This window comes from Phascolarctos cinereus, unplaced genomic scaffold (assembly GCF_003287225.1).
Source record: "Phascolarctos cinereus isolate Bilbo 61053 unplaced genomic scaffold, phaCin_HiC Scaffold_9;HRSCAF=440, whole genome shotgun sequence".
Lineage (NCBI taxonomy): Eukaryota > Metazoa > Chordata > Mammalia > Diprotodontia > Phascolarctidae > Phascolarctos > Phascolarctos cinereus.
In genome coordinates this window covers 64,040,805-64,053,965 of record NW_027556402.1, presented here as the reverse complement: position 1 = coordinate 64,053,965, position 13,161 = coordinate 64,040,805, and the positions used below count along the sequence as shown (strand labels likewise).

At 42.1% G+C, this 13,161-nt stretch overlaps 1 long non-coding RNA gene across 1 annotated transcript; it reads left to right on the top strand.

Annotated features, from left to right (window-relative positions):
• The first annotated feature begins 1,896 nt into the window (after positions 1 to 1,896).
• Positions 1,897 to 8,647, top strand: LOC110195634 (uncharacterized). Its single transcript, XR_013484120.1, has 3 exons — positions 1,897 to 1,967; positions 5,519 to 5,646; positions 8,505 to 8,647. It is a non-coding gene; the product is annotated as an uncharacterized LOC110195634 (long non-coding RNA).
• The last annotated feature ends 4,514 nt before the right edge of the window (positions 8,648 to 13,161 follow it).

Sequence of the window (13,161 nt, the reverse complement as noted above, 5' to 3'; positions counted from 1 at the left end):
GCCATGTTCTCAGTGGTTAGAGCTCTGGACTTGGGGATAGATCTGAGTCCGAATACTGCATCCTCTCACTAGCTGACCTTGGGCAAGTCTTTTAACTCCTTTAAGCCTCAATTTCCTCATATATAAAATGGACATAATAATAGCACCTGCCTTGAAGGGTTGCTGTGAGAATCAGTCAATTAGTTGATCAGTAAATAAACATTTATTAAGCACCTACTTTGTACCAGGCACTGTACTAAGCTCTGGGGATACGAAAAGAGACAACAAACAGCCCTTGTCCTAAGGAGCTCACAATCTAATCTACACATACGTACAAACAAACTATATTCAGGATAAATAGGAAATAATTAAAGGAGGGATGGCATCAAATGAGATTTTATACACACATACATATACACACAATTCACACACACGTAAGCTGTTTTGCAAATCTTAGGGTCTTATATAAACGATAACTAACTATTAATTTGCTGAGAACTCAAATGTTTGGGACTAAATAGAATAGAAATAGAGAACAAGAATTAGAGAAATAGAAATAGAGAACAGAAACAGAATAACAAAAACATAGTGCAGAAAAATCAGTTGGTTTTGGTTTTCTTGATTTTTAAATTGGGAGCAGAGGTTGGTCAGTGGGGTGGCATTGGAAGGAGATAAGAAAGCACATCAGAGTTTGAAATTTGGGAGTAAATAGGGCATTCTGGACACTTAAATATTCTTATGAAGATTTTTTTTTCTACCTCTAGCTTACCATCACCTGACATTTGGAGAATTTATACTGGCATTTTAAATCAGTCAGAAATCCAGGCAGCCACACCTTTCTCCAGGGCTGAAAAGATTATTATCCACCCTCAACATAAAATTTCAGCAAACAATACATGATATTTAATCAAGCTTAAAGCTGCCATGAATTTCACTGGTATGTACACTGTTCATCACAAAGGTATCTATTTGAGTTTTCTAGATTTAAATTTTGCAGCCCTTTGTATAAGACCTAACTCTTTTCACTTTTCACTTGGCTTTTGACTTAGGGAACAAAAATTGCTCCTATTTCCTAAGGGAAAGACAAGTCATCTTTCAAAATTAATAAAGTATCTTGCAGAATAAGAGGCTAGAGGTTACTTTCAGCCAGAACTCTCAACCTGACATGTGATGTCTCATAAATTATTGAGATTAAAGTCAGAGGACATGATGTATTTCGGGGACCAGAAAGGCACAAGGCTACCCCTGGGTGATAGTCTCAGACATAGAACCTTATCAACCTGCCATCTGGTGTTGGTCTTAAATAGAGACACTGCCATGAGCTAGAGACCAATGTTTAACTAAGCCTCAGATGCTACGGTTGGGGTGAGATTGGGCTGAAGGCAAGAGGTTGGTTTGGAGGCATGCTATTAGATATTGCATTCTGAATAAGCTTTAAGAAGTAAGAAATTAAAATTTTTCCCAATGGTAAACTGGCACCCCAGGCTTCTGGGTAGACTGGGCAGGGAGGACTTGGCAATTTCTAATTCCCATAATGCCCTGGGATGATGAATTCCCTATTAGTTGGACACTGTCTTATATCATTAACTCTAATGGTTTATTGAGTATTTAACAGAAAGTGGAGAGATCTCATTCTTAGAGTTTCCACAGCAGGACATAGCATTGGTATATGTGTTTATGTGTATGTATATGTATATGTATATGTATATGTATATGTATATGTATATGTATATGTATATGTATATGTATATGTATACGTATACGTATACGTATATGTGTATGTATATGTATATGTATATGTATATGTATATGTATATGTGTGTGTATGTAGTATATCTATAAAATCAGAATTTTTTTTTCTTCTCTAACCAAAATCTAATATAACAAATACAATCTAGATTTCCAAAAACCAGTCTGCTTACCTTCAAAAGAAGACATGACTTATACCACCTGCTGGGTGACTGGATGGGGCTTCACTCAGGAAAAAGGTATGGAATGATGTTTACAAATAAATGATCATGAATGGCGCATCAGCTCTAAAATCAAATAAATTTTTTAAAAAACTGGGGCAATTCAGAGGAATTGAGCCCTAATCTAGAAGATAAATGAGAGGCATCATGAGTAGTGGGTAGAAGGTTAGCACTGGAATCCAGAAGACCTGGGTTTGAGTCCTGCCTTCCGACAGGATCCACACACACATACACATGTGTGTGCATATATGTATGTGTGTATGTATATGTATGTTTGTTCACCTCTAGGCAAATGACAGCCTGTTGGTGCCTAAGGCAACTCTCTAATAGTATAGATGTGCTGATCTGAGGGAGGAGTTTCTTCACTGGTCATACCTTAGGTCAATGAAATCATAGGTCCAAATTAAAAAACGAACAAATGGAATAGAAACACACCTCCATTCCTTCAGAATCTATTTACCTTTTGCATAATCTTACCAACCTCCTTTTCTCTGTTTTGAATTTCTCTAATGTAATTATCACCATAATCAATACAGTGTGTAAAGGTTTACATAAAGGTTTACACTCATTAAATCATTTGATTCTCATGGCAACCCATGAGGCAGTCAGTCAGTCAATAAACTTTTATTAAGTGCCAGGTGCTAAACACTGGGGACACAAAAAGAAGCCAAAGACAGTCTCTGCCCTCAAGAAGCTTACAATCTAACGAGGAGACAAAAAGCAAACAAATATGTACAAACAAGCTACATACAAGAAAAAATAGGAAATAATGAAGAGAAGGAAGGCACTAAAATTAAGAGGGATTGGGAAAGGCTTCCTCTAGAATACTGGATTGTAGATGGAATTTAAAGGAGGTGAGGGAGGTCAATAGGTTGAAATGAGGAGGAAGAACATTCCAGGCATGGGGGGAAGCCCTAAAAAATGCCTGGAGCTGTGAGATGGAATGTTAAGAGGTGGAGAGAAGGAGGTAGATACCACAGGTATTTATCGTTGTGACGGTTATTGTCACCTTCCCCTCCCCCTATGTTACAGAGAAAGAAACCAAGACAATTTGTCATAGTCACAGAGACAATGTCAGAGGCAGAATTCAAACCTAGGTCCTCATGCTCCTCTGAGAGGAGCGCTGGATAGAACATTGGGTCTAGAGTCAGGAAGACTTGAGTTTAAGTCCTGCCTCAGACACTGACTAGCTGTGTCACCCTGAACAAGTCACTTAACCTCCCTTTGACTCATTTTCCTCATCTGTAAAATGGGGATAAAAACAGCATCTACTAGGGTGGTTGTTGTGAGGATCAAATGATATAATATTTGTAAAAGTGCTTAGCACAGTGTCTGTGCTATGTACCAGTGTCTGTGGTACATAGCGATGCTATATAAATGTTCACTATTACTATTATTATCATGCAATGTTGCATAATGTGATTACCTTTATGTTTTATCCCTTTACTAGTCTTTGAGCTGCATGAAGGCAGGACTGTCGATTACACTTTCTGTCTCCCCCAGTGTCTAGCACAGTGCTGTGTACACTGTAGGTGTTTACTTAATGTGTATTGATTCAGTGGAGGCCACTAGGTGGTGCCATAGAGTGCCAGGTCTGGAATTAGAAGACTCCTCTTCCTGAGCTCAAATCTAGCCCTCAGATATTTCCTAGCTGTGTGACAGTGTTCAAGTCACTTAGCCCCATTGCCTAGGCAAGGAAAAAACCCCCCACAAAATATCATTATCCATGTTGTGTCATATTTTTCTTTGTTTTGCTCAACAGTTTCCCATTACATTTTAATCTGGTTTGGGCTGCTCTCTTGAGTTTGGGGCCTGCAGGCCTTCTTTTTGATGCCTCTGATTCAGTCCAACCCCCTTATTTTATAGGTGAGGAAATGAAGGCCCAGAATGCTTAAGTGATCTGTTAAGGTCGCAGAGGAGTAAGCGTCAGAAACAATTGTGAAGCCGGTTCACTCCAGGGCCACTGGTTTTTTGTTTGTTTGTTTTTCTTTCCACTGTATCATTCAGAAGTATACTGGAGTCAGCTTGAACTGCTCTTAGAAGACCTCAGTGTTAAATTGTTAATATGGACGTTTACACCTTGAAAAGTGGCAAATCAGAACAAATCAGAGCTTGATTTATTGTTTTGTTGATTGTCTAGATTTATAAGTGGTGGAGAAAATGGTAATCATAAAAATTAAAATTGTGTTGGGCATCCCCTTCCCCTCCCCCTCTGTGAGAGTAGGTTGTTAAACATTTACCAGCACACCAAGGATTGCTTCTGCTGGAGGCTGGGGTTGGTAGGAAAGGGAGAATGAAAGGATGGGGTTTTTTGTTTGTTTTTTAATTTTAAAATTATGGAGCAGCTAGGTGCATAGTGGGTGGAGCACCAGCCCTGGAGTCAGAAGGACCTGAGTTCAAATCCAGCCTCACAGTTGACATTTACTAGCTGTATGACCTTGGGCAAATCACTTAACTTCAATTGCCTCGTCCCTGTCCCCTGTCCTTCCCCCCACCCCGCCCCTGGCAATGGAAAAATACAGAACTAGAATGTGAGATTATAGGTAGTAAACGAAAATGATGAGCTTTGAAATTCTTAGTGGGCCTTAAACTGTGGGTGATTACAGAGGAAGACGGTGGACCAGCGATTGGAGGTAGCTTGGTAGCCAGACTTGTTCTAATAATGTCTCAGAGGCAAAGCCAGGGCTTCAGTCAGTCCAAGATCTAGTGACACTGGTCTCTATTCTTCTTCTCACAAGATATTCCATCCATGACTCCAGGCTTTTCCACGGCTGTCCCTCATGTCTGAAATGTTCTCCCTCTTCATCTTCATCTCCTGGCTCCTATGGCTTCTCACAAGTCTCAGCTAAAACCCCACCTCTCTATGAAGCCTTTCCCAATCCCCTTTAAAACTAGTGTCTTAATTCCAAAAGACTCATGATGAAAAACTACCCACATCCAGAGAAAGAACTATGGAGTCTGAACGTACATCGAAGCTTACTATTTTCTCTCACTCTTTTTTTTTCATGGTTTTGCCCTCTTGTCTGGTTTCTTTTTTCACAACAATACTAAGGTGGAACTATGTTTAACACAGTTGCATGTGTATAACCTATATCATGTTGTTTGTAGTCTTGGGGAGGGGGAGGGGAAGAGAGTGGAGGGAGAAAAATTTGGAACTCAAAATCTTATAAAAAATGAACACTGAAAATTGTCATTACATGTAATTAGAAAAAATAAAATGCTATTTCACTAAAAAAGAGAAATAGATCTAGGATAAAATGATAATGCCTTCCTTTTTTTAATTAAAAAATTTTTTTTGTGTGTCTTCCTTTTTGTTGATTATTTTCTGTTTATATTGTATATAGCTTGTGTGCCTGGCACTCAGTAGGTGCTTAATAAATACATGTTGACTGGACTTCTAGATCACCTGAATGATGCCACCATAAGTTAAGCCACAAAAACTGATTTGCCAACTTCTAATGTTCAGGTTTTACTCAATGGGTCCTATTAGAGAATTCAGAAATCTAATTTTGCTTCAATTTCTCACTCTGCTTTTAATAAACATTTCAATGTTCCTTCTATTTTGCTAGGTACAATCCAAAACACTCTCCAGAAGGTCAGAATTCCCCTAGTGCCTATGGAAGAATGTCAGAAAAAATACATTCAACATAAAGTAACTAATCAGATGGTCTGTGCTGGTGGTAAAGATGCTTGTAAGGTAAAGAAATCTGTTATATGAATATTGGCAGAGTGGGACTACTGAGCAAAAAAGCATCTAGCTAGGTGGAACAGTGGGTGGAGTGCTGAGCTTGAAGTCAGGAAGACTTGAGATCGAATCCTTCCTCAGATACTTAGTAGCTGTGTGACCTTAGGTGAGTCATTTAACCTCTGCCTCAGTTTCCTTAATTGTAAATGAGGAAAATAACAGCATCTACAAAGGTTATTGTGAGGATCAAATAGGATAATGCTTGTAAAGCACTTAGCATAGAACTCAATAAGTTTTTATTTCCTTCCTCCCCCTCAGAGGTGAGAAATATGATGTGAAGGAGTATAGAACTGGAATTGAAAGGGGCCTTATGAGTTCAAAACATTCATTTTACAAACGAGGAAACTGATGCTCAGACAAATTAAATGACCTGTCTGTGGTTACAAAAGTCATAAGACTAGAATCAATTTCACATTAAAAGCCAACTATCAAATGCCATTTAAATGTTTCTATCTATTTGTTATAAAAGCAAGATAAGATACATTGAAATCATACAGGTTCCAAAGTCCTCAGACAAGCACTGTGTATATAATCAAAGTACAGAATGTATGTAAGCAGAGAATTTTATGAACCTTAGAATTGCACAAGTATTTCAGCTGTGATAATGACAGATCATAAGAATGAACTATGTTTAGGTTCAGATATATGGACATTGGATTTCTTTTTCATTGCTGTTAACCTGAGATCTGGAACAGACAAACTTGGTTATTGAATAAGACAGGGAAATAACAAAATGAAAACAAAAAATACATAGAGCTACCCTGGTTCTCACTCCTTACGTGAAGAATTTTGACACTTTATGATGTATAAACACTTGTCAAAGCTTTTGTTTTTCCTTGTGGTTGAATTGAGTTGAATTATTTGCCATTCAATGTGTATCCCACTGAGGAAGTGGGTTGGGCCACTCCCCAAGCCCAACTTGGTTTTGTTAGATCTTTGGCCAGGAACCATATAATACCAAAGAGGCAGCTAGATGGCTCATTGGATAGAGTGCTATGCCTGGAGTCAGGAAGACCTGAGCTCAAATACAGCCTCAGACACTTAACTAGATGTGTGATTCTGGATGAGTCACTTAACCTCTGTCTGCCTTAATCCACTAGTGAAGGAAATGGTAAAGCACTCCAGTGTCTTTGCCAAGAAAGCCCCATGAACAGTATTGGCATGATACGGTCCATGGGGTCATGATTGGACATGACTGAAAAAAAATATAATACCAAACCCAATCCCTAGAATATCTGGGTACACTCTCTTCCTTCCTTCCAATCTGTCAACTTTATACCATATAGCCTTTAATGAGACCCAGTCCTCCTTATAGGGTTCTTAGGTAAAGTTCCTTTATGCCTCTAACTGACCTCCCTCCCTCAAAAAAAGAAAAAAACACTCAAACTTTTCAGCCCACGATATTAACTGACATTTATAGAGCATTTCAGAGTTTGAAAAGCACTCTCTGTCTGTGTCTATCTCTCAGTCTCTCTCTCCAACATATATACATACATGCACATATGTGTATATATGTGCATATGTATATATGTATGTATGTATGTATGTGTATATACACACACATATAAACACATGTATATATATAAATACAGATATATAATTTCCATTTTGCATCCAGGGTGACTAAAACTCAGAGAGATGAAATGATTTGACTGTGGTCATATGGCTAGTAAGTGTCAGAGGTAGGATTTGAATCCAGGCTTCCTTGATTCTAAAAACAATGCTATGTTCACCATGCCACAGTGCATCTTTACTACTTTGCTTTGTGGTATAGTTCATGTATTCCTTTCGGTGGTCTTTCCTTCAAACATATTGACATTCCATTAATGATCCATGTGCTCCCATCGCTCCAGTCCCATTTGAGCAAATTAAATTATTTTTCACTAAAATCTTAAAAATTCTAACTTAGAGCATCTACTCGGGTCAGGGTCATACTAGTTTGGGATAATCTGGGATGAAGCAATAGCTAGCTACTGGGGTGATTGGAGGACACACTAAAGAGCCGTTGTATCAAGAAAGCATTTGCTACCGCTGTTCTTAATGAAAGTTTATGAAATGGATCCAGTGAGTTGATAGATGGTCAAGAGAAATTGGACTAGGCAGCTGGTGAAGGAGCAAGTGTAGTATGGGCAAGGAAGGGTTTGTAGTCAGGAGAGAGGTGGCAGGTCAACTTTAGGAAACAGATGCCAGTTGTCAAGAGAACATGAACCTGGCCAGATTTAGAGAGATGGTGGAAGATAGAAGGGCTTGGCATGCTATGGTCCATGGGGTCACGAAGAGTTGGATATCATTGAACAACTGAATGACAAGAATATCTTTGTTGGGGGGGGAAATGAGCTACAAAGGATTTTTACTATAATGCTTTTTTAAGGGTACATGGGATGTTTTCTTATAAGTGAAATCACCTAATAATTAAGCCTTTTTGGTACCCAAGTCACCCAAAAATGGGTTCTGAAAAAGTGTGTTGTACTTAAGTCTGTTCCATGATAATTAGCATTATGCTGAGATTTTGGAGTATTATAATAAAAAATATTTGGGAAAAGGTTTTTATAGTCCCACTGTGTGCAAGCTTTTGAATTTTCAGTCATTTTCTTATTGAGGTAATAGAATTATATTGTTATTTTGAAACCCCTATCATGCATTAGTTTGGCATTCATCAATAAGTTCAAGTACCAATATGGTTTTAAGGAAAGGGTATGTGTATGTATATTTTTGTGTGTCTGACTACAGAAACCTGTATGTACGAACTGGCTTTGAAGATGTCTCTTGCAAACATTTCCTGTTTTGTTTTTCCAACCCCTGCGACACAGGGAGATTCAGGTGGCCCCCTGTCCTGTTACCAAAATGGAGTATGGCAACTAGTTGGCATCACCAGCTGGGGAGATGGTTGTGCTAAAAAGGATCACCCGGGTGTTTATATCAAAGTGGCTGCATATGTGGATTGGATTTTAGAGATCACACAAAACTGACCAGCTCTCCTTGATGAAGCTAGCTGCTTGTGAATGGTAAGGAGAAACTGTAAGAGTCTTTTACAAATATGTTGGCTATCAAATCTAAAAACCCATTGGGAAGAGTGGTTCCCCCTCCCCCCATTTTCTTCTTTTGGTTCAGCAGAATCAGATCTGAAGGTTTCTAACGTTTAAGAATTAGCTGTCACTACGATATGAAGGTCAGAGCGTGTAAGGTTGATTTGGGTATAGTAGAAACGGATGGTACCAACGGTGGCCTTTCTTCCATGTTGATATTGCTTTGCAGACAACACATGAAAGCTTGGAGGAATAGGACTTCCTGATTTCCTGGCTGGTGTTTTAGATGGCTTTTGGAGCTAGCTTAGTGTCCTTGAAGGGGGAAGAGAGTGAGAGTCTTCTTCCTGGCAGAGAGATGTGGCTACAGGGGTCTGGTGTTTCTGTGTATCTGTGCTTGTGGTCTCCTGTATTACTTTTTGTCTCTGGGGGAGTCTTTTTTGCTAAACCATGCTATAAGCTGCCCACAGTCTTGGGCAGAGATAACATGGTTTTGTTGTGGTAATTTTGTGCCACCATGTCTGCAGCAACTGTATTCTTCAGAACCCTGTCCAAGCCCCTCTCTATTAACTCAGGTTAGCACTTCTTTCCACAGGCCATAGGATCCCAACATTATATCTGGGTCAACCAGCATAAATTGTTTAGGAACTTTTCGTAAATAATTCCAAATCACTTTTCAAAATAGCCAATCCCATTCACAGGTCCACCAACAGTGCACCAGAGTGCCTGATTTACTACAACCCCTCCAACATTCTTTTGTGCATCAGCCTTCTTATTCCTAAATAGATGGTGGAATTTGGGGAATACGTGCTGTCCCCAAACTATGTGTGAGCAGAGTTGTCTTGCATGGAGACCTTTTCATTCCAAAAGGAAATAAAGTTCTAGAAATAATGGGGCTGATGGGGGCAGGGCCCAAGCCAAGATCTTCGCCCTTTGCCCCAAAGGGAATCTGACTCACAGGCCCCAGACCCTCATCTCCCTTGAAAGCCCTAGCTTACCTTTAGATCTTATTCAGATGCACCTTCAACCCTTGCCCTGAATAGAATCTGGCTCCTGTTTGTCTACAGGACCCAGAAAACCCTTAAACCTTCAAATTTCCTAATCGACTCCCCTTATCCCTTTGAAAGCCTTAGGCTCCCTTTTGTCTATAGGCCCCAGAAAGGTCTTCCTTATAGACTTCCTTTATCTCCTTTTGAAAGTCCTAGCCCCACCTTGATTTTGTGCAGATGCCTTTCAAACTTGTGCCTTCCTGTTCCCTCCATTATCTATTCCCATTGTCTATTCAATCTCTCTGACCTCCCCAATTAGAATTCTTACCTAGACCCATTTCCCAACCCCCTTCTCTGGCCACCCAAAGTTACTTTAGTATTTAAGATCCACCTTGGCCCTCATTCAGATGCTGAGAATTTCACACTCAAAAGGCTGAGCCTTTCTCATGCCCGCTTGTCCTTATGGGCATCACCTGGCCTCTGTGATTTATCACTAATCAACTTTTTCTCTGGCTGAAGAAGATTTGAGTTGGAATTCATTCAGCAGGGCCCGGTACCATGATCTTGGGGTCCCAGAACCCCAAAAGTCCTAGACCTCTTCATATATGATTCCCTGGCCGGGAAACACTGCTAAACCTCAAACTCTTCTTCAGCCACGACTGGTAAGCCTCCCCCTCCCCTATTCCTTTGTTGTCTTGTGGCTGGGAGGGGGATTTCCAAGCAGCTAGCTAAGCTTGCCTTGGAAGGGTCTTCGGGCCTGATCTCTCAGGTCCCTGTAAGTCAGACAGCTAGGAGGCTGTCTCGAACTCCGCCTGACACTCCCAGGCTTTTCAGTCCAGTGCCTCTACCTGAGCACTTGGACCTGGGTAATACCTTACTTAGCATAGAGGATGGATTCCCTATCAGGAAGCATAGGTCCAAACGTCTCAGTTCTCTCAGTGCTAGGGAATTGGGAAACTGTTGGATATTTTTTTCTTTCCCCTAAGCCCGCAATGGGTCAATCCTCTTCAATTCCCAAGAATTCACCTTTGGGCTGTCTTTTACAAAATTGGAAAAGTTTTAGCTTCTGTAAAGAACTTAAAAAGAAAAAGCTGGTGCATTTTTGCAACACTGTTTGGCCTCAGTATCACCTGGAAAATTATGAGGCACGGCCCCTTTTTGGGACATTACGGGTAAAGACCCTCTCAGAGTTAGAAAAATATTGTCGCAGAGAAAGAAAATGGGTGGAGATTTCTTACTTAATGGCTTTTGTTGAGCTTTCTAGAGATCCCACTCTCAGAAAGGATTGTAAGATGCTCATAGCTAGAGCCACCCCACTAGTGGAGAGTGAGGATCAAATAGACCTTTTGGATGATCCTCTTATGCCTCCCAGCGTTCTGACAACTCCATCTTCCCAACCTCCGTCGGCACCACCTCCCCAGCACCTATCTCCACCCATTCTCCTCCGGCCTCCCCGGCTGTTCCCCATTCCCCCCAGACCCCTCCTTCTGCTCCCCATCCTTCCCCAACCCTTCCTTCTGCTCCCCATTCTCCCCAGACCCCTCCTTCTCCCTATTCTCCCTTGACCCCCCCTGCATTTCCCTATTCTCCCTCCCTGTTTCCCATGCCCCCACCTCCTTGCCCAATTCCCCCTTTTCCTTGGTTCTCCTTCCCTTTTCCTCTGGCTCTTGCATTTCCTCCCCAAGCCCCTACTCTAGAGGCTGCTCCTACTCAGGCCTTGAGCAAGGGTCTCGCCCCAGCCTCTACTTCCGAAGAGACCCCAGCTCAAACTCTGGATGAGGTTCTCAACTCAATGCCTCCTCCCCAGACCTCTACTTTGGATGGGACCCCTCTTCAGGCTCCAGACAAGGGTATCGCAGTGGCATCTTCTCCCCTGATCCCTTCCCCTCGTCCGGTGTCAGGTAATCTTCCCCTTTGCCAGCCGGATTCCTCGGCCTTGCCAGTTCATCTGGTGCTTTCCAGTCCCTCACTCACGAGAAGTCCCAAAGCAGGACTTCGTTATCTCCCTCCCTCGCAAGCCCCTGCTCCTGCAGAGCCTTCAGGGCTTTTTCCTTTAAGGGAAGTACCTGCCTCTCCTAATGGGACCCTTAGGGTGCATGTTCCATTCTCCATTTCAGACCTCACCCAGATTAAGGAAAGGCTGGGTCGATATTCTGAAGATCCCACTAAATTTACTGAGGGCTTCAGAGATGTATCCCTACAATTCGAACTTTCTTGGGGTGATTTGCATGTCCTTTTCTCCCCCTGTTGTACCACTGAGGAGAGGAAGAGAATCTGGGAACAAGCCCAAAAATCTGGGGACACCTTAACTAGCAATGACCCCACAAGATACCCCCCAGGAATAGCTGCGGTTCCCTCCAGTGACCCAGGGTGGGATTATCAGAGAAGTGAGGATAGGGGAAAGCGAGATCACATGATATTTTGCCTGTTAGAGGGCCTGAAAACGGCCTTTCGAAAACAGGTAAATTTTCAGAAGATTAAAGAAATTACTCAGGGGGAGAAGGAAAACCCTGCCCTTTTCCAAGATAGGCTCGTAGAAGCCATTAAAAAGTATATGAATTTAGACCCTGATTCTGCAGAAGGGGCGGCAATCCTTAGCATGTGTTTCATTAACCAATCTGCCCCAGACATTAGGAGAAAACTACAGAAATTGGCAATGGGACCCCAAACACCTCAGGCCCAGTTATTGGAGACTGCTTTTGGAGTCTTTAACAACAGAGACCTAGTTGCAATAGAGGAGAAAGAACGCAGGGAGGGGGCTAGAGACAAAGAACATGCCCAATTTCTGGCTGCTGCCATGGCCAGAAACAGACCCGGGGTTTCTTCTGGCGACTCGGGGACCGGGGAAACCTGCTTTCAATGCCACCAGAAGGGCCACTGGTCCAAGGAGTGCCCCTCCAGGGCGCCCCCCCCAGAGGAAACCGCCAGGACCGTGCCCCATATGTGACCAGGAGGGACATTGGAAGAAGGATTGTCCCCAAGGGAGGAGAAGTGGTGGAGCTGCCCCCCAGTACCCAGTCTTCCAGTCCTCACAAGACTTGGAATGACGGGAGGGCCTGGGGCTCGGTAATGCTCCCACTTTCCCCATCTCTCTTGCCGAGCCCTGGGTCGAAATCGAGGTTCAAGGTAAGGTTACCCGGTTTATCTTGGACACGGGGGCTACTTACTCCGTCTTAACTAATTACTCTGGCCCCACTCGCCCCGCAAACTATCGGGTCATGGGCATTGACGGTAGAATTAAGGGATGTCGAGAGACACACCCCCTACCCTGCTTATTTGAGGATCTGTTGTTTGAACACTCCTTTCTCATTATCTCCACTTGTCCAGCCCCCTTGTTGGGAAGGGACCTGATGGTGAAATTGGGAAGCCAATTTTCTCTAGTCAAATCTCCAATGTCTCTTTTTCCTACGTTCACGAGACCCCCCCATGTTCCCCCGGAGGTGTGGGAGACAGTT